At 41.7% G+C, this 22,809-nt stretch overlaps 1 protein-coding gene across 1 annotated transcript in view; it reads left to right on the plus strand.

Annotated features, from left to right (window-relative positions):
- The first annotated feature begins 418 nt into the window (after positions 1–418).
- b3galt1b (UDP-Gal:betaGlcNAc beta 1,3-galactosyltransferase, polypeptide 1b) overlaps positions 419–22,809 on the plus strand; it is a 173,861-nt gene continuing 151,470 nt past the window's right edge. Inside the window, exon 1 of the mRNA XM_063050147.1 lies at positions 419–572. The gene's annotated coding sequence lies outside the window, so the exon portion shown is untranslated. The remainder of the gene's footprint in view (positions 573–22,809) is intronic.

Below are 22,809 nucleotides of genomic sequence, written 5' to 3' on the forward strand. Positions count from 1 at the left end.
ACCCACCCCACCCCCGCCATACCAGATGGCGATGCAGCCAGTTGGAATGCCCTGTAACATGTATCTGTAAAAATTTTTGTGCTTTAAATATTTTTCCTTAAAAATGAAATGATCACAGCCTAGAGCAATGATTGGAAAATTATTATTACTGTGGTAATATTATCGCATTAGAAGTGATAAAAACCTTATCTCCAAACGTTAACTCTGATACAGTACTCATCACAGACACTGCCTGACCTGCTGAATATTTTCAGCGTTGTGGTTTTACATTTCCAGCGTCCGCTGTATTTCATTTGATTATTACTGTACTGCAGTATTTGGGGAGCGGGTTCCGTGCGCTCCACCGGCATGGTCCGGCGGAACGTTCACCTTTGTGGGATAGGGCATGCGCTTTGAAAGAGCCGGAGGTTTTTGTTTGGTGGGTGGGAGCGCTAATTGGCGCTGCTGCCGCTCCGCTCCGCGCTGGCGCTGGCGCTGCTACCCTGCTCTTGCCGGCTGCTTCGTCCGGGAGTTCGGCTTTCAGCCTGGCATGGGCGAGGAAGATAGGTTGCAGCTCTGCGACAAGATACCAGGTAAATCCAGCTATTGAATTGCATTCTCATTGTGCAGACATCTTGTTTGCTACGTGGATGTAAAAGCAATAGGCACTATAATCCTTTACTGGTCCGTTTACAGCAGCTCGAAGGCATTTTAATCGTTTGCAAGTCATTGGTTGCTTTGTTCCTGATTTACTTGATAAAACCAAAATACGGAGGAGTCGAAGTGTTGGATATGATGCCGGAAAACCTTTTATGTTTTAATTTATGTTTAAATTCGCTAGAACTATTGCAATCCGTTGCCAATCAGTATATATATTACCGCTGACCTTTATCCGCCCCCTCCCACCGTGAAGAATATCCACCAAACATTTATAGAATTTCTCACTGTTTTATCTTGGGGAATTTAAATCTAGATTGTTTCAAGTTAATCTTTATTCTGAGGGAGACGTATTGCGAATTCAAAAATTATACTACTTGCACTTGATTGCAAAATGTGAAGTAATATTTATGCAAGATTTTTACAACTACCTTTTTAAAATATTTACAGTATATTGGGTAGCTCTGGTGCGTGAACTTGACGTGAATGAATTAAATTCTATTATCCTGCGGGTTAATTCTCGTGCGTTTCACTAATCGCTTCATTTTCCGTGTTAACAAATATTGATGCACGATTGATAAACAAATAAACCTCGTGTTAACCTACCAAATTACCGGGTTGCAGAATTGAAGGGGTCAACTGTTGCGTACATCTTCTGCAAATTTTGTGTGAGGCATTTGTAAGAATTAGTATCTTGCCGCAAAATACTGGAATGTGAAAATGTATCTGCAGCAACTTAAAACTCATCTGCGAGCGGAGACGGGATATTTTACGGCGATTGCTGATGAGATGCATAGCGAAAGAAAGGTAGATTCACGAATTCTATGCTGACTAGCAATTTTAATTTTAGGAGCATTTTAGCCAAATAATGAAGAAATGTATAGACCATGACAGATTTATTTGGGTAAGTTAACACTTATATGACCAAGGGATACGGGTTGAAATTTTCCTCAAAATAAACTTTCAAAAGTGATCTGGAAGACGCTGCGTGCAGGAATATTAAACATGAAATCAATCAGGGCTTTCAAATGTAAGTCTGCAGATATTCAAAGGGAAGTTACTGTAAAAGTATAGGAAAGGTATTGGGCATATGTCTGCTTCACATGAACTTGAAGCTGGAAGATTTGGAATTCTTACTTGATTGAACAGTTTTCATTAAAACTGGCGCGTCTCTCACAGTCATTTGAAAGAAGGCAAGGACAATCTTGTCCTTAGTTACTCTGATTATTTGTTTTGGATATTTGTCTGCCTTCTCCAGGATCATGTTGGCAAAATAACTTAATACTGTGGAGGAGTAACACCGCCTAGTTGGTTTGGGTAGCCAGATGCCTGATAACATGACTATTGATTTCTCCTGGTAATTTTTGTTTCCTCTTTCCTCTATTCCCCACTCTGGCCTTGTATTTCTTTTCACCTGCCTATCACCTCCCCCTTGGTGCTCTCCACTTTCACTTTCTCCCTCATCTATCAAATTCCATCTTCTCCAGCCCTTCATCTTTCCTACATCCTGGCTTCCCCGATCACCTCCTGGCCGGCCCCCTTCCCTCACCCCTCCTTTTTATTTTGGCATCTTGCCCCCCTTTTTCTAGTCCAGAAGAAGCATGGCGGCCCAAAATATCCACTGTTTATTCATTCCCATAGATGCTGCCTGAATTGCTGAGCTCTTTGTGTGTAATTTAATATTTCATTAGAACACACAAAAGATGGTCCTCACAAGGGTAGTATCCATCACAAGAACTCTCGCCACCTGAAACATGTCCTCTTATTACTACTGCCAGGGATGAGATACCAGAAACTGAAGATGACAGTCAGAGTTTGAGGAACAGTTTCTCCCTCTCTGCCATCAGATTTCTGCATGGTCCATGAATTTACATTGCTATTCCTCTTTTGTGCTATTTAATTATAATTTATTGCAACTAATATAACCTTTTGTGGCTCGCAGTGTACGGCTGCCTCAAAACAACACATTTCATAATGTGTCAATGATAATAAAGGGCAAGATTCTTAACAGTGTTGCTGAGCGGAAAGCTTCTGGGATCCAAGTTCATTGTTTCCTGAAAGTACCTGCACAGGTCGATAAGTGGTTAAGAGGGCTTATGGAATGCTTGCTTTTGTCAGTTGAGGCATTGAGTTCAAAAGTCAAGAGGTTATATTGCAACTTCATAAAACTCTAGTTACACCACATCGAGAGTATTGCATACATTTCTAGTCACCCCACTATTAAAAAGGATGTTGAGGCTTTGGAGAGGGTGCAGAAGAGGTTTACCAGGATATTGCCTGGTTTAGAGGGCATGAGCTATAACGAGAGGCTGGTAAACTTGGGTTGCTTTCTCAAGTTGAGGGGAGATCTGATAGAGGTTTACAAGATTATGAGAGGCATAGATAGAGTGGACGGAGGGTATCTGTTTCCCAGAGTTGAAATGTCTAATACCAGAGGGCATGTATTGAAGGTGAAAGGGGGTGGGTTCAAGGGAGATGTGAGGGGCAAGATTTTTACTCAGAGAGCCGTGGATTCTGGAATGTGCTGCCTGATATGGTAGTAGAGGCAATACATTCGAGACTTTTAAGAGATGTTTGGATAGGAACGTGGATAGGTATGGAAGTTGGAGGGATATGGACATGGTGTAGATAGTAGAGATTAACTAAGAGGAATCTGCAGGTGGTGTGTCTGTTTCCCTTGCTCTTCATTTTTGGTGGTTTGAGGGGTGCTGACAGAAAAGTGGAGACACAGGAGACTGCCCTGGCCTTCTGTCAAATAGCTTTGGAGGCCAAGAGATTGTCCATGTGTTGAATTGAGACCCCTTATTGATCTGATGCACTGACTATCCCTTTGCCCCCATAGAAGCAACTTGACCTGCTGAGGTCCTCCAGCAACTTGCCTTTTGCTGTCAGCAAAGTTTTGGCTGGTAACTATAGTCCTTTGTCGGCAATCCACATTGCACTGCCATTGGAGGAAATGGGGGGTGGGGGTGGGTACAGCACAGTCAAGTGGGCTACTTTGTCAAAGATAGTCTCAAACATATTGAATGTTGTTGCAATTGCAACCATCCAGCAAACAGAAAGTGTTCATTAATACTCCAGACTTGTGCCAAGTAGATGGTGAAAAGGTTTTGGTATCAAGAGGTGAGGCACTCACCGCAGATGTATGGCCTCTATCTTCTCTCATGAAGTCAATTAGTATCTTTAAAGTTTAAAAGTTCAAAGTAGATGTATGTCACCATATACAGTACAATGCTGAGATTCATTTTCTTGTGGGGGGGGCATACTCAGTAAATCCATAATAGAATAATAACCACAATAGAATCAAAGAAAGATCACACCCTTGGATCCTGGTCCAGTTGAGTTTCTGGCCAGTGGTAACTCCCGGACTGGTGGGGGATCTTGCTGATTAGGACTTTGAGATTCTGTATAGCAAGGGTTCCTAACCTGGGATCCATAGACCACTTGCTTAATGATATTGGTCCATGGCATAAAAAAATGTTGGGGACCCCTGCTTTATAGGCTCTGAAAAGTCTTGCAACATCGGCATGCCATGAGATAGTTTAGAATTATTCTAGCTCACTTAGTGTGGAAGTACACTAGCTCACTTTGCTCCTCAGGTTTCTGTAAAGTTATCATATTCCCGAGCATTTTTCAATATCCTTACAAAAATGACTTCTCTTTGAATGTCTTCAGAGGCTGTATTTGAAAGCCCTCCTGACCTGTCTTCTAATATTCCTACAGACAGCATCTTCCAGATCATTTCTAAAAGTTCATTTTGAGGAAAAAGTTTACCTATTGCTTTCAACCTGAGCCCTTTAGTCTTTGAAATTTCTGTTATTTGGCCCTAAGTCTGTGCTAATGTGTATATTTCCTAATTCTTTTTGCTGAAGTGTTTCCCACACATTTCTCTGTAGTATATTTCAGCTGTCTGACCATTCTATCAGCTTGTGTACTCTGTGAACTTGATTAATATCAGCCTCACTGTTTACCACATCTGTAAATTTTAAGTGATCTGCAGATTTTGAAGTGTTACTCTGTGCACCCATTATCGAGTCACTAAAACACTTTATAAAAAAAAAATGATTATTGTAAATTGTCCCGTGATTAGGCTCAGATTAAACCTAGGGATTGCTGGGCGGCGTGGCTCGAAGGGTCTATTCTGTGCTGTATCTCAATAAATAAATGATAAATAAATGTTAGCCTTTTTGTGATGATCTGTAAAGTTAAATGGATGTTTTCTGCAAAATATGGTTTAATGATAAGTAAATGTAAGGCATTCAGCTCTTGGAGCCTCGTCTGCCATTTAGTTGTATGAAGGCTATTCTGCATCACGATAACCTATATGTATCTTTGCTCCGTTTCTCATAATAATGTACATTTGTCACGAAAGCTTCAGTTGTCCTGGCATATAGAGCCATTTAGGGAGAAGGATTCCAGATTATGATAACACTCAATGTAGGAAAGGTACATCTTGATCTTAAATTGAATAGCCTTACACTAATTATAAGTTTCTTAATATATAACTTAGTATTTGTGAGAATTTATGACTTCAAGCCAGCATGCTATCAATCTTCCACCTTGTCCAAGTGGCATATCTAGAATTTGGATTGATGGTACAATGTCCGGCAAACTGTTAACCCATGCAGATTTGTATGATTTAATACAAGTGATATGGTGGCCTAGCTGTAATGTAGGACATAAAGGCAGAAATTCTCAGAGTAGGAGATTTATGAGAATAATATTCATCTGTATGGATATTTAAAGGAAAGAGTTGATTAAAAACAAGCCAACGTGATGGTGAAGTGCAGTGGGTGATGAATTAGGCACAGGCTACCGCAGACTCGTTCATCATCAACAAAGTAAAAAACATTATTTTTAATTGAATATTCTAAAAAATATCTGTGCAGTAAAAATTTAGTAACCAGTCTGGTTTTACAAGGGGAAGATTTTGTTTTGAAGAGAGTGAATTCCCAAACAGACAGTGGTGGGTTTGACAATATATTTTACTTAGAACATTTATTACAAGGACTTGTGCAAGGCAATTAATATAAAAGATGAGGGTATTCAGGAGCATTTGGAATAAGAATCTAACTCTGGCTTAAGAGTAGAAAGCAATTTGTTGGTAGTATTTCACTGAAATGGGAAGAAGAACTAGGTCTGATATACAAGGAACTGGTGCTTGGTAATCTCTATTGTTTCTGCTGTACATATGTAAGATTCAGAATTCCAGTGCCAGGCCAAGAATGATAGTTAAATTGGTTTAATATTGTCACACGTACAGAGGTGCATGTTCTGTAAGGTTGTCATAGCGGAGGGTGGCTAGTGCAGATGAGCTCCCCCTATCTATTAAATGCTCCCAATGATGTCTGCCTCAAATAGCCTTCAACAGCCAAGTCCAGCTCCAGCCTTCATGTGTGGATTAGCTACTAAGCCCGGAAGAACCATTTCTATTGACAGGAGAAGGGGCAAAGGTGGGTTACTGGCGCCTTAAAACCAGTTGCTTTGGGCAAATCGGGCTCATCAACCGTGGTTGGCAGCTCATCTAGGAGAAGGAAAACTCTGATCTCAAACCTCCTGCCTTGTGGCTAACTCACTCACGCGGAAGGCTTTGGGTGTAAACCCCAAGGAAACATCTGGAGCTGGAGTTTCTAAGGCAGTCCTACGTTGAGTTCAACACTGATTGGCAGCTTCTGCGATGTTACCTATGCCAAAGTGTATCGGTCTCCGCCGTTCCTTTGAATTCATCGATTGTGTGGAGAGAGGGAGCTTGCTGCTTGCTGTTTATATCGTACTGCCCTGGCTTGCTTGCGTACGGGCTTATGTATCATATGAACAGCTGGCACACAACATCCATAGTCGACCCCAACCAATCAGAGACTGAGATGGTGAAAAATTTGTCTTGTGTGTCGTTCATTCAGGTCAACTCATTGCAACTGTGCATGGAGGTAGTACAAGGTAAAACAGTAACACAATCGAAAATAAAGTGTTGCATAGTTACAGAGAAAGTGCAGTGCAGATGGACTGCAAGGTACAAGGTCATAATGAGGTAGATTGAGGGAGTGAGACGTATACGCAGTGTCTGTGTTCAGGAAGCTGGTTTCCATGATATGCTGGGCTGTCTGCACAACTCTGCAGTTTCTTGTAGTCATGGACAACTGTTGTCATACCAATCCATGAAGCTTCTGGATAGGATGCTTTCTATGAAGCATCAGTAAACATTGATGAGGGTTTAAAGAGGGCATGCCAAATTTCTTTAACCTCCCGAGGAAGTAGAGGTGCTAGTGAGTTTGTTTATTTATTTATAACATACAACGTGGAATAGGCCATGCCTATGGAAAAAGGATGCAACAGTGGCTGACGAGAAGTCAAAGCCAAAGTTAAAGGAGAGGGCATACAAGCAAGCAAAAATTAGTGGGAAGACAGAGGATTGGCAAGTTTTTAAAAGCTTACAAAAGGAAACTAAGAAGGTCATTAAGAGGGAAAAGACGAACTATGGAAGGAAGCTAGCAAATAATATCAAAGAGGATACTAAAAGCTTTTTCAATATATAAAGAGTAAAAGACAGGTGAGAGTAGATAGAGGACTGATAGAAAATGATGCTGGAGAAATTGTAATGGGCGATAAAGAGATGGCAGAGGAACTGAATGAGTATTTTGCACCAGTCTTCACTGAAGAAGACATCAGCAGTATACCGGACACTCAAGGGTGGCAGGGAAGAGAAGTGTGCGCAGTCACAATTACGACAGAAAACGTACTCAGGAAGCTGAATAGTCTAAGGGTAGATAAATCTCCCGGACCAGATGGAATGCACCCCAGTGTTCTGAAGGAAGTAGCTATGGAGATTGCGGAGGCATTAGCAATGATCTTTCAAAAGTCAATAGATTCTGGCATGGTTCCGGAGGACTGGAAGATTGCAAATGTCACTCCGCTATTTAAGAAGGGGGCAAGGAAGCAAAAAGGAGATTATAGACCTGTTAGCTTGACATTGGTGGTTGGGAAGTTGTTGGAGACGATTGTCAAGGATGAGGTTACAGAGTACCTGGAGGCATATGACAAGATAGGCAGAACTCAGCATGGTTTCCTTAAAGAAAAATCCTGCCTGACAAACCTTTTGCAATTTTTTGAGGAAATTACAAGTAGGCTAGATAAGGGAGATGTAGTGGATGTTGTATATTTGGATTTTCAGAAGGCCTTTGACAAGGTGCCACACATGAGGCTACTTGACAAGATAAGAGCCCATGGAATGACGGGAAAGTTACATACATGGATAGGGTGTTGGCTGATTGGCAGGAAATGGAGAGTGGGAATAAAGGAATCCTATTCTGGTTGGCTGCCGGTTACCAGTGGTGTTCCACAGGGGTCCGTGTTGGGGCCACTTCTTTTTACGTTGTACATCAACAATTTGGATTATGGAATAGATGGCTTTGTGGCCAAGTTTTCTGATGATACAAAAATAGGTGGAGGGGCCAGTAGTGCTGAGGATACAGAAAGTCTGCAGAGAGACTTGGATAGATTGGGAGAATGGGCAAAGAAGTGGCAAATGAAATACAATGTTGGAAAGTGTATGGTTATGCACTTTGGTAGAAGAAATAAACGGGCAGACTATTATTTAAATGGAGAGAGAATTCAAAGTTCTGAGCTGCAACGGGACTTGGGAGTCCTCAAACAGGACATCCTTAAACTTAACCTCCAGGTTGAGTCGGTGGTGAAGAAGGCGAATGCAATGTTGGCATTCATTTCTAGAGAATAGAGTATAGGAGTAGGGATGTAATGTTGAGGCTCTATAAGGCGCTGGTGAGACCTCACTTGGAGTACTGTGGGCAGTTTTGGTCTCCTTATTTAAGAAAGGATGTGCTGACATTGGAGAGGGTTCAGAGAAGATTCACCGGGATGATTCTGGGAATAAGAGGGTTAGCATATGAGGAACGTTTGACCGCTCTTGGACTGTACTCCTTGGAGTTTAGAAGAATGAGGGGGGACCTCATAGAAATATTTTGAATGTTGAAAGGCATGGACAGAGTGGATGTGGTGAAGTTGTTTCCCATGATGGGGGAGTCTAGTATGAGAGGGCATGACTTAAAGATTGAAGGGCGCCCATTCAGAACAGAGATGCAAAGAAATTTTTTCAGCCAGAGGGTGGTGAATCTATGGAATTTGTTGCCACGGGCAGCAGTGGAGGTCAAGTCATAGGGTGTATTTAAGGCAGAGATTGATAGGTATCTGAGTAGCCAGGGCATCAAAGGTTATGGTGAGAAGGCTAAATGGGAGAATGGATCGGCTCATGATAAAATGGCAGAACAGACTTGATGGGCCGAATGGCCGACTTCTGCTCCTTAGTCTTATGGTCTATGGTCTTATTTCAGCAATTCGAGCTATACCACTCAGTTATCGTGGACAGAGAGTGGGAAGGGGGCAGGGATAGAGGAATCATGGTTGGGAAAAGGGGAAGGGAGTGGGAAGCAGCAGGGAGACTTTCTGCAATGATCAATAAACCAGTTGTTTAGAATCTAATGGCCTTTCCTGGAGTCTCAGAGCTGGGTGTGTCTGCACTCGCACCACTCCCCACCCCGGCACTCCTCCTCTGCCCCCTGTCCTACACCCCTCCCATGGAGCTCCACCCTCACTATTCCCAACATCCTCTGCTCCCGCCAGCTTTACAAACTCGCTACTCGCTCCACATTGACAAGTACAGTACTGTGCAAAGGTCTTAGGCTCCCTAGCTATGTATATCTGCCTAAGACTTGCACAGTACTGTGCCAAAGCATACAATTTAATAAGAGAAATTAAACTATTTAGTGTTCTGTTCACAACTTGCTTTGTGTACTGTGCTTAACACTACAGTAGATAAATTAATAATTTCAAGTATTTGAGACAATACATAGAAAGTCACAAGGATGGATTTAGGAAACGGGCTCACAGCTTTTGAGAAGTAATATATTTTTATAATAAATAATTTGAAAGGGATAAATTTGGAAAATTCTTTTAACTTGCATGAGAGTTACATGGCCATGAGCTCAGAATAGGATTGAAGTGAAGAATATCTTTGCCTACAGTCACAAATGCACTGAATCAATTTGTACACACAGTTGATGAAGTAGTGAGGCAGTATCCATTCTATTCTTTGGAATGCTTGAACTAAAGTATCAAAATGGTCTTTAAGTTAAAATTGCGGGTGTTTTTCTTGAGGTAATAATGCATTACACAACCAAATTTTCTTTGAAGTAATTGAACAGAATTGTTGATGGTATGAATAATGTGTGCAATGCCATGGAGTCACAGGGAGGTGTCTTGTCGATATGAAGTTCTGGATTCTGTTGCACATCCATTCAGCAAACTAAATAGGAAGTGAACTTGAGGCAAAAGAGTATCATTCATTCATTATGTGCCATGTCATGACATTGGTCAATCATGGTCTTGGTGTTATTGTTCTTGGTAATCAGAGTCTAGCTTATGGAAATCCAACGTGCATCAGACAATGCTGAATGTACTCATTGGTTGTTGCAGGATCTATTGGGGAGAGAAAGAGACTCAACATTTCAAAAATGAAGCGTCAGTGATGTGACAGAGAACAGTTGGTGAACGCACTCAGTACACACGCAGAGACATGTACGCACACGCGCGCACACACGCACGCACGTATGCACAGACACACATTCAGTTCCATAGATGCTGTCTGACCTTCTCAGTTGCTTTGGATTTCCAGCATCTGTACACCTTCTCATGTTTGAAATGCACACAATTATTGCCTTGTCATTCTGCTGTTGTTACGCTGAGTGTACGCACTTTAATGTCTTCCCTGGTATGTTCTCACAATGTCTTCCCCGCTGTATTCTCATTATGGGTCCTAGACTGTGCTGATGCACTCAGGTTGGCTTTATGGTGTCTTACCTGCCACACGCGGTGAAATACTCCATACTTTAGTAATGGGGATGTGTAAGTGTGTATATGCTGTTTGTATACTGTATTTAAGGTAGATATTTCCATTTATTTTGTAATATGGTTGTTACTACATTGTGGGGTGCATCATATTCTAATTCAAGTGTAGTCTTAAGTTAACTTTGTGGGTAATTAAAGGTGGTCTGTCCTGGTGCCTAATAACCAGGGCTCTTCACTCTCAGTGAAAGGGAGAGATTGGGACTGCCAAACATTCACACTGGACAAGAGCATAAGTAGGGCATATAAATATTGTGTTTTCTGGTTGATATCTTTTTGTAAATATTGGCATTTTTTTCTTTTCATTATTTTCCCAAATTTTTGTCAGTTTGATTTTTGTCGCAACTAATAAACACCCTTGCACTGTGCTAAGCGACTCCAGCCATTTTTCCTTTGGTCATAACCCACGTATCTAACACCTAAATATTGATCCTTGGTCCTCACTAATGTCTTGTATTGAGTGCATCCAGCGTTTTCTGTTTTGGTGTTAAATACGAAATATTTCTCTGTATTTCAGTCTGAACATACAAATGAACTTGTATATTTTGCTGCCATTTCTTTTATGTGGTTACAGCTAGCGCTAACGCTGTCAGGTAGGCAGCATATCATGTATGTGCCTAGCAAAAGTACAGACTGATGTTCATTAACTAAAATCTAGACTAAACTTTAGCCCATGGGCTGTCACTGGAAGCTCAATGGTTTTCCTTGTGCATCAATCAATCAATTATGTTTTAAGTCTTAGGAGCAGAATTAGGCCATGCAGTCGATCGAGTCTGTTTTGCCATTCCATCATGGCTGATTTATTATCATTCTCAATCCCATTCTCTTGCCTTCTCCCTGTAACCTTTGATACCCTTACTAATCAGGAACATATCAACCTCCACTTTAAATATACCCAGTGATCTGACCTCTGCAGCTGCCTGTAGTAATGAATTCCACAGATTCACCAACTTTATGGCTAAAGAAATTCCTCATATCTGTTATAAAGGGACATTATTCTAATCTGAGGTTGTGCCCTCTGGTCCTAGACTCTCTTACTAGAGGAAATATCCTCTCCATATCCATACTATCTGGGCCTTTCAATATTTGGTACGTTCCAATGAGATCCCCACCACCTTAGAACATAGAACATACAATAGTACAGCACAGTACAGGCCCTTCGGCCCACAATGTTGTGCCGACCATTAAACCCTGACTCCCATATAACCCCACACCTTAAATTCCTCCATATACCTGTCTAGTAGTCTCTTAAATTGGACTAGTGTATCTACCTCCACCACTGACTCAGGCAGTGCATTCCACGCATCAACCACTCTCTGAGTAAAAAACCTTCCTCTAATATCCCCCTTGAACTTCCCACCCCTTACCTTAAAGCCATGTCCTCTTGTATTGAGCAGTGGTGCCCTGGAGAAGAGGCGCTGGCTATCCACTGTATCTATACCTCTTATTATCTTGTATACCTCTATCATGTCTCCTCTCATCCTCCTCTCCAAAGAGTAAAGCCCTAGCTCCCTTAATCTCTGATCATAATGCATACTTTCTAAACCAGGCAGCATCCTGGTAAATCTCCTCTCTACCCTTTCCAATGCTTCCACATCCTTCCTATAGTGAGGCAACCAGAACTGGACACAGTACTCCAAGTGTGGCCTAACCAGAGTTTTATAGAGCTGCATCATTACATCACGACTCTTAAACTCTATCCCTCGACTTATGAAAGCTAACACCCCATAAGCTTTCTTAACTACCCTATCCACCTGTGAGGCAATTTTCAGGGATCTGTGGACACATGACCACAGATCCCTCTGCTCCTCCACACTACCAAGTATCCTGCCATTTACTTTGTACTCCTTGGAGTTTGTCCTTTCAAAGTGTACCACCTCACACTTCTCCAGGTTGAACTCCACCTGCCACTTTTCAGCCCACTTCTGCATCCTATCAATGTCTCTCTGCAATCTTTGACAATCCTCTACACTATTCACAACACCACCAACCCTTGTGTCATCTGCAAACTTGCCAACCCATCCTTCTACCCCCACATCCAGGTCGTTAATAAAAATCACGAAAAGTAGAGGTCCCAGAACAGATCCTTGTGGGACACCACTAGTTACAACCCTCCAATCTGAATGTACTCCCTCCACCACCACCCTCTGCCTTCTGCAGGCAAGCCAAATCTGAATCCACCTGACCAAACTTCCCTGGATCCCGTGCCTTCTGACTTTCTGAATAAGCCTACCATGTGGAACCTTGTCAAATGCCTTACTAAAATCCATGTAGATTACATCTATTGCACTACCCTCATCGATATGTCTGGTCACCTCCTCAAAGAACTCTAACAGGCTTGTTAGACACGATCTGCCCTTCACAAAGCCATGCTGACTGTCCCTGATCAGACCATGATTCTCTAAATGCCCATAGATCCTATCTCTAAGAATCTTTTCCAACAGCTTTCCCACCACAGACGTAAGGCTCAGTGGTCTGTAATTACCCAGACTATCACTACTACCTTTTTTGAACAAGGGGACAACATTCGCCTCCCTCCAATCCTCCGGTACCATTCCCGTGCACAACTAGGACATAAAGATCCTAGCCAGAGGCTCAGCAATCTCTTCCCTCGCCTTCTAAACACCAATGAGTAAAGGCCCAAACCCATCAAATGCTCCTCGTATGTTAACCTTTTCATTCCTGGAATTGTTCTTATTGGTGGCAAGGAAGGCAAATGTAGTGTTAGTCATCATTGTGGGAAGATTAGAACGCAGAAACAAGGATGTAATGCTGAGGCTCTGTAAGGTATTGGTTAGACCGCACTTGGAGTATTGTGAGCAGTTTTGGGTCCTTTATGTGGGAAAAGATGTACTGGCATTGAAGAAGGCCTAGAGGAGATTTACAAGAATGATCCTAGAAATCAAATAGTTAATGTGTGAGGAGCAGTTGATGATTCTGGGCCTGTACTCACCGGAGTTTAGAAGAGTTGTATGACATGTATAGGAAGCAGGGAATAAATCAGGTGCTTGAGGAGTATAAGAAGTGCAAGAAAATACTTAAGAAAGAAATCAGGAGGGCTAAAAGAAGACATGAGGTTGCCTTGGCAGTCAAAGTGAAGGATAATCCAAAGAGCTTTTACAAGTATATTAAGAGCAAAAGGATAGTAAGGGATAAAATTGGTCCTCTTGAAGATCAGAGTGGTCGGCTATGTGCGGAACCAAAGGAAATGGGGGAGATCTTAAATCTGCGTCTGTATTTACTGAGGAAACTGGCATGAAGTCTATGGAATTAAGGGAAACAAGTAGTGAGATCATGGAAACTGTACAGATCGAAAAGGAGGAGGTGCTTGCTGTCTTGAGGAAAATTAAAGTGGATAAATCCCCAGGACCTGACAGGGTGTTCCCTCGGACCTTGAAGGAGACTAGTGTTGAAATTGCGGGGGCCCTGGCAGAAATATTTAAAATGTCGCTGTCTGCAGGTGAGGTGCCGGAGGATTGGAGAGTGGCTCATGTTGTTCCGTTGTTTAAAAAAGGATCGAAAAGTAATCCGGGAAATTATAGGCCAGTAAGTTTAACGTCGGTAGTAGGTAAGTTATTGGAGGGAGTACTAAGAGACAGAATCTACAAGCATTTGGATAGACAGGGACTTATTAGGGAGAGTCAACATGGCTTTGTGTGTGGTAGGTCATGTTTGACCAATCTAGTGGAGTTTTTCAAGGAGGTTACCAGGAAGGTGGATGAAGGGAAGGCAGTGGATATTGTGTACATGGACTTCAGTAAGGCCTTTGACAAGGTCCCGCATGGGAGGTTAGTTCGGAAAATTCAGTGGCTAGGTATACATGGAGAGGTGGTAAATTAGATTAGACATTGGCTCAATGGAAGAAGCCAAAGAGTGGTAGTAGAGAATTGCTTCTCCGAGTGGAGGCCTGTGACTAGTGGTGTGCCACAGGGATCAGTGCTGGGTCCATTGTTATTTGTCATCTATATCAATGATCTGGATGCTAATGTGGTAAATTGGATCAGCAAGTTTGCTGATGATACAAAGATTGGAGGTGTAGTAGACAGTGACGAAAGTTTTCAGAGCCTGCAGAGGGACTTGGACCAGCTGGAAAAATGGGCTGAAAAATGGCAGATGGAGTTTAATACAGACAAGTGTGAGGTATTGCACGTTGGAAGGACAAACCAAGGTAGAACATACAGGGTTAATGGTAAGGCACTGAGGAGTGCAGTGGAACAGAGGGATCTGGGAATACAGATACAAAATTCCCTAAAAGTGGTGTCACAGGTAGATAGGGTCGTAAAGAGAGCTTTTGGTACATTGGCCTTTATTAATCAAAGTATTGAGTATAAGAGCTGAAATGTTATGGTGAGGTTGTATAAGGCATTGGTGAGGCCGAATCTGGAGTATTGTGTTCAGTTTTGGTCACTAAATTACAGGAAGGATATAAATAAGGTTGAAAGAGTGCAGAGAAGGTTTACAAGGATGTTGCCGGGACTTGAGAAACTCAGTTACAGAGAAAGGTTGAATAGGTTAGGACTTTATTCCCTGGAGCGTAGAAGAATGAGGGGAGATTTGATAGAGGTATATAAAATTATGATGGGTATAGATAGAGTGAATGCAAGCAGGCTTTTTCCGCTGAGGCAAGGGGAGAAAAAAACCAGAGGACATGGGTTAAGGGTGAGCGGGGAAAAGTTTAAAGGGAACATTGGGGGGGGGGCTTCTTCACACAGAGAGTGGTGGGAGTATGGAATGAGCTGCCAGACAAGGTGGTAAATGTGGGTTCTTTTTTAACATTTAAGAATAAATTAGACAGATACATGGATGGGAGGTGTATGGAGGGATATGGTCCGTGTGCAGGTCAGTGGGACTAGGCAGAAAATGGTTCGGCACAGCCAATAAGGGCCAAAAGGCCTGTTTCTGTGATGTAGTTTCAATGGTTCTAATGAGGCAGGAATCTCTTTGAAACCTCCTGAATGTTGAAAGATCCAGATGAAGTGAAGATGTTTCCAATAGTGGGAGAGTCTAGGACCTGATGACAGCCTCAGAATAGAAGTATGTTCCTATACAGCAGGTGAGGAGTTTCTTTAATCAGAGAGTGGTGAATCTCTGCAATTCATTGCTGCAGACAGCTGCGGAGGCCAGGTCTGTCATGTATTTAATACTTAAGTAATATTAGAGTAATGTTGTAAATGTATTGTTTGATTAATCATTCTTCACTATTTACATAACTCTTCATGGCTTGTATGTAACAGTGTGTGGATAACGTACATCCATACGTCACCCCATCATGTGCGCATCTCACTATATGTAAAACAAAACTGAGACTCATCTCTTGCGCTCCCTTGTTTTACTTTTGATTTGTTTTATATTTTGGAGTTGCAAACCATAAATGATGATGAGAAAATTTTAACCAAACTCAAGATGGCTACCTACCTGTTGAAGTGCAGTGAGACATTTGAGTTTTTAAAAATTGCAGCAATTTTTATTTACTTTGCAAGAAGAGAAAGACGGTTGTGGATGTTTTTTTTTAAAGGCAGAAAATGGATACTTTCCCAGATTGATCAACAGTGAGCACTGGGTAATAATTATAAATTTAAAAAAACTCAGATTTCTGGCTACATTAGAAAGACAGATATGTAAAAATTGCACAAAAAGATAACTGCATATTACATACTGAGCGGATTGAGCAGTCCCTGAAGCAAATGAAATAGCCAATGAGAAGTAAATGACAGTTTTGTTGACTGCATTGGGTTTAAAGGTATATAGTTTGCTTAGAAGTTTGACTGCTCCAACCAAACCAGCTGAAATGAACTTTGCTGATATTGTGAAAGTAATGCAGGAACCTTAAGAATGAAACCAGCCCACTGATTGCAGCCCACTGTAGGTTTCATAAAGCCTCAAGATTCAGGGGAGAAGATTTAGGATGGAGATGAGGAGAAACTGTTTTTCCCAGAGAGTGGTGAATCTGTGGAATTCTCTGCCCAGGGAAGCAGTTGAGGCTTCTTCACTAAATATATTTCAGAAACAGTTAGATAGGTTTTTACATAGTAAGGGAATTAAGGGTTATGGGGAAAAGGCAGGTAGATGGAGCTGAGTTTACGGACAGATCAGCCATGATCTTATTGAATGGTGGGGCAGGCTTAATGGGCCGGATGGCCTACTCCTGCTCCTATTTCTTATGTTCTTATTAGAATCAAAAGGAAGGGGAGCCCATTTCAGCATATGAGGCTGAATTGAAGAGATTGTCAGAACATTGTCTGTCCAGTGATGGGCTTAAAGATGCACTGAAAGGTTGTTTAGATTGTGGAATCTTCCAAGAAAGCATCCAAAATAGCTCCTAACTGAAGCACAGCTGACATTTAAAAGAACAGTTGAAATAGCTGTGTCAATGGAAATGGCAGACAGAGACACAATTGAGTTGCAGTCAGGAATGAGAGTGAGTATGAACAGAACTTCAATGTCTAAACAGAAACCTGCCTGGTCAGACAAATTGTGTTACTGTCGTGGCATCGCCTCACATACACCAGACCAATGCAGGATTGAAGGTGAAACTTGCAGAAAATGCAAATACAAAGTAGGACAAATGCAAAGAACGTGTTGGGCAGACAAAAATAAATGGACTGCATAGGAAAGAGATAATGTTTATAAAGTCAAGTGGCGGTTTCAAAATCAACACTAATCTGGATGTTGTTGATGAAAAATCTGATAGTGATGCGAATGACACAGGACTTGAAATCTACAATGTGAAAACGAACAAGAGGCAAGCAACATGGCTTACAGCAGAAGTGAACAGCAAATTAATTAAAATGGAGTTGGACACTGTCTCTGCTGTTCCAGTCATTCTACAAAAAGAGGCTGAACGACATTTCAAAGATACTGAAGCCTGCAGATACGCAACTAAGAACTTATACTGGAGAAAAGATAACTCCAATGGGAATGACATTCATAACAGTAAAATACAACAGCCAACAAGCCACATTGAGCTTCTCTGTGGTCAAAACAGGAGTGGCTGGGACAATTAGAACTTGACTGGAGATCTATCCACTATTTGCATGCCACATTCCCTCAATAAATCAACTGAAAATGAATTAAGAAAGTTACTGGATAATGCCACAGCATTATTCAAAGATGCCATTGGAAAATGCAAGCATATTAAGGGTAAAATAGTTTTAAATGAAAATGCCACACCCTAGCTGTACAAAACTTGTCCAGTTCCTTATACCATTTGTGATAAAGTAGATAATGAGCTAGATTGCATGGAGGCTGAAGGAATTCTTTCGAGCTTGAGTGGAGCTCATGGACAATGCTGGTGGTCCCAGTAGCCAAGAAGAATAGGTCTGCCAAGATCTGTGGTTATTTTAAATAATCATTAACCCAGTACTGAAAGTAGATCAATACCCTCTGCCCAGGATGGAGGATTATTTTGTAAGCCTTTCTGGAGGGAAACATTTTAGCAAAGTGGAGTTAGCTGAGGTCTACTTGCAGATGGAGATGGAAGAAGAGTCCAAGGTGTTTCTCACCATAAACACTCACAAAGGGCTTTATCACCCTTGGGAATAGTATCTGCATCTGTACTGTGGCAGACTGCTATGGACCAGGTGCTATAAGGTTGCCCAGGTACTCGGTGTTACCTGGATGACATTACTCTTACTGGTAAGGATGACAAGGAACATGAAGGAAATGTAATAAACTTCAGAAGATTCAGCTGAATAAGTGTGAATTTTTTAAATGAAGCTCCACTTAACTGTGGTAATTTTTCAAGGATCCTAAAAAAAAATTCAGGCAGTGCTGGATGCCCCAAGGCTAAAGGACGTGTCAGCGTTGTGGTCCTTTTTAGGATTTGTTAATGACTATACCAGATGTCAGACACTGTATTCACACATTATGATCCACATCATCCAGAGAAGCCAGCGTGTGATGCCTCGCTTTGTGGTATAGGTACAGTCATGTCACATGTCATGAGTGATGGAAGAGAACGCCCAAAGTCTTTTCATCACACTTGCTGCAGAGAAAAATTACGCGCAGATTGACAGAGAGGCCTTGAGTCTGGTTTGGGGTGTGAAATGGTTCAACCATTACCTGTATGGGATAGGGTTTACCCACATTACTGATTATCAATCATTGTGTCCAATTTCAATTCACAGAAAGATGTTCCACTAACAGCAGTAGCACAAATGCAGAGATGGGCTCCATTTCTTGGAGGACACAATTACAAGATTGAACTCAAAGGTAGCTAATCATGGAAACACTGATGGATTGCCCCATTAACCCTTGAAAAAGGAAATACCTGAACATCTTACAAAAGAGGACACTCATCTTGATGTATTGTCCCTAACGCAATTCAAAAGTCTCCTTATCACAGCAGAGATGATCTAAAGAGAATGCAGAGAAGACCTCACACTATCTCTTGTCAACATGGCCACCCAAAATTGCTGGAATGTGCAGCAGAAATCCCCATTTTTATCATTGTTGGGATGAACTTCCCCTTGATTGAGGTTGTCTTGTGTGGGGATTGAGAGATGTTGTTCAATTCAAGCTGAGAGCAGAAATATTGGAGGAGCTATGTACATGACCGCCATCAAGGTGCGGTGGAAATGAAAGCATTGGCTTGAAGTTTTGTCTGGTGACTTCGGATGGATCAGCAGATCGAACAGGTTGCCGTGCATTGTTCCGGATGGCAACACTTCCAGAAAAAGATGTCCAGAGTTGACAGAGCCACTTTCTGCAGTCCAAGAGTCAACTCCTACAATCAGAGGAGGCCCAGAACCTGAGATTGATTCACATCCACAAGTCTCACCTGCCAAGCAGAGTGACCACCCTGTCAGGAAGGACGTGATCCCACAAGTATAAGAAATCCTCCACAGTGATTAAATCTTTAGGCCTTAATAGGACAATTCAAAACTTACTATGCTGTGGATGTCTATATAGTAGCTGTATTTTATAGCTTACTGTGTGTCTATATACAAGTTGAGTTGAATTCTATATTGAATTGAAGTTTATAGCTTTATTTTCAATTTTGGTTATATTTGAGTAATATTGTAAATGTATTGTGTAGGCATTCTTTGTTTACATAATTCATTATGAGTGATATGTATAACTGATTAACATGTGTCATTACGCCACTATGCTATATGCATATGTCTCGCTTAAAGTAAAAACCAAAGATTGGAAAAGATTCTTAGAGATAGAATCTATGGGCATTTAGAAAATTATGGTCTGATCAGGGACAGTCAGCATGGCTTTGTGAAGGACAGATCTTGTCTAACAAGCCTGATAGAGTTCTTTGAGGAGGTGACCAGGCATTTAGATGAGAGTAGTTCAGTGGATGTGATCTACATGGATTTTAGTAAGGTATTTGACAAGGTTCCGCGCGGTAGACTTATTCAGAAAGTCAGAAGGCATGGGATCCAGGGAAGGTTGGCCAGGTGGATTCAGAATTGGCTTGCCTGCAGAAAGCAGAGGGTCATGGTGGAGGGAGTACATTCGGATTGAAGGGTTGTAACTAGTGGTGTCCCACAAGGATCGGTTCTAGGGCCTCTACTTTTCGTGATTTTTTATTAACGACCTGGATGTGGGGGTAGAAGGATGGGTTGGCAAGTTTGCAGATGACACAAAGGTTGGTGGTGTTGTAGACAGTGTGGAGAATTGTTGAAGATTGCAGAGAGACATTGATAGGATGCAGAAGTGGGCTGAGAAGTGGCAGGTGGAGTTCAACCCAGGTAAGTGTGAGGTGGTACACTTTGGAAGGACAAACTCCAAGGCAGAGTACAAAGTAAATGGCAGGATACTTGGTAGTGTGGAGGAGCAGAAGGATCTGGGGGTACATGTCCATAGATACCTGAAAGTTGCCTGTCAGGTAGATAGGGTAGTTAAGAAAGCTTATGGGGTGTTAGCTTTCATAAGTCAAGGGATAGAGTTTAAGAGTCACGATGTAATGATGCAGCTCTATAAAACTCTGGTTAGGCCACACTTGGAGTACTGTGTCCAGTTCTGGTCGCCTCAATATAGGAAGGATATGGAAGCATTGGAAAGGGTAGAGAGGAGATTTACCAGGTGCTGCCTGGTTTAGAGAGTATGCATTATGATCAGCGATTAGTGGAACTAGGGCTTTACTCTTTGGAGAGAAGGAGGCTGAGAGGAGACATGATAGAGGTGTACAAGATATTAAGAGGAATAGATAGAGTGGATAGCCAACGCCTCTTCCCCAGGGCATCACTGCTCAATACAAGAGGACATGGCTTTAAGATAAGGGGTGGGAAGTTCAAGGGGGATATTGGAGGAAGATTTTTTACTCAGAGAGTGGTTGGTGCGTGGAATGCACTGCCTGAGTCAGTGGTGGAGGCAGATACTCTAGTGAAGTTTAAGAGACTACTAGACAGGTATATGGAGGAATTTAAGGTGGATTATACAGGAGGCAGGGTTTGAGGGTTGGCACAACATTGTGGGCTGAAGGGCCTGTACTGTGCTGTAATGTTCTATGTTCTAAAACTAAAACACGCATCTCTCAGGGCTCCCTTGTTTTTCTTGAAATTATTTTTATGTTTTGGTGTTACAAAATGTAACAAAGTCATTGAGTATACAGTGGATTCTGGTTAATTGGGACACATCAGGCCCATTACATTTTGGTCCAATTAAATGGCTGTCCCAATTAGCAGAAGTTTCATGGAAATTATTAAAAGGGTCTGGAGAAGACAGACTACTCTTTAACTGAGTAACAAATTATGTATTTAAATGAAATGCAAAACAAATTAGAACAAGAGCAATACTAATACAGTTACTATAAAACTGTGTATTAGTTTGTAATAATTATCGACAGGAATTCCTAATGTGTACACTGCTGTGTTCTTTTGATTGACTGTAAATGAACAAAATTAGTGCAGATAATGGACTGCCTTCATACAATACTTTTGACAATTGCATCCTCTGAGGCTACGTCCACACTAGACCCGATAATTTTGAAAACGCCGATTTCGAGTAAAAATGACAGGCGTCCACACTAGGCGTTTTTCAAAATATCTCTGCCCACATTAAAATGGATATTTGGGCGAATCTACTCCTACTGGGCATGCGCAGACACATCTACAGAAAACAGGCAAAGAGGAAATGGTATAATATTTACGTTTCCACGGCTGCGTTGTGCTATTTCCATTGGTCAAAAACTAGAGTACCAACAACAACAGCGAAAGAAAGTTTTTAACAATGTTTTCGAGGAATACAAAGAAAACCTCCGCTGGAAAAAGCAGACGGAACTTCTTCGTTTAGACAGACAATGAAGTTGAGCTGTTTCTGCGAGTTACAAACGACTACAAAGTCAGCAAAGCAGTGGAGAACGTGGAGATGTTTAACTCCAAACAAGTTATTAACGTAGACAATAAAGTAAACATCACACGCATGAAACTGTCCTCTACCCGAGACCAACAAGCAAGTGGAACCTTCTGCTGCCAGACCTGCGCAGTATTTCTGACATTAATATTTTTAAAGATAGACTCAATCAAATCAATTTAGGGGATCTAGTCAAAAAAGCTTTACAATTTAACTCTCACGCCGTTCACACCGACTGCGCGTTATAACAGCCGTCCGGCAGTGCTTGCACAGTACCAAGCAGAAGCGGAAAAAGCATTGTTGTTGTGGTGTTGTCATGACAGCGTTTTTTAAGTATCTCCGTTTACCCCATCCACGCTACAACACGCAACAATCATTTTCAAATTTACACACTCTGGAGAGTGTTTTAGAAGAGCTCGGTTTTCAAGGGATGAAAACACCGTTTCAATGTGGACAGAGGGTCAAAAAGAAGAGAAAAAAACTTTGTTTTCAAAATTATCCGGCGTAGTGTGAACGTAGCCTAACTCTAGTCCCTAACTTTCTGAGGTCGTGAAACCGTTTCAATTTCTCTCATGGCAGTTTCTGGCATCACCAAGCCTGAATGCTTGAAACTGCATTGAGCAAAACAATTCTGAATTGTCTCGCTGCTTATTTCTTGCTAACTATCAGTGACAAAAAAAATCACTGCTTTTTGAACACAAACACACACAGCTGCTGCAATTGAAAACTGTTCGCTCTAAGTGCCTGTAGCTCACACAAGTGCACGTGACTGTGTTCAGCAGCAGTCTCCTTTCCCATTAAGCAGCATAGTGTCCCAAATAAATGAAGAGAATCCTGGCTATTTTCTCGATTAGTTTTTGTTCTTTAAGTGTTCTCCCAAAAAAAAGCTGCCCACATTAACTGGTGGCTCAAGTAACTGGAATGTATTTCAGGCAGAGGTTGATAGGTTGTTGA

The sequence above is a fragment of the Mobula hypostoma genome, chromosome 6, assembly GCF_963921235.1.
Source record: "Mobula hypostoma chromosome 6, sMobHyp1.1, whole genome shotgun sequence".
In the NCBI taxonomy this organism is placed as follows: domain Eukaryota; kingdom Metazoa; phylum Chordata; class Chondrichthyes; order Myliobatiformes; family Myliobatidae; genus Mobula; species Mobula hypostoma.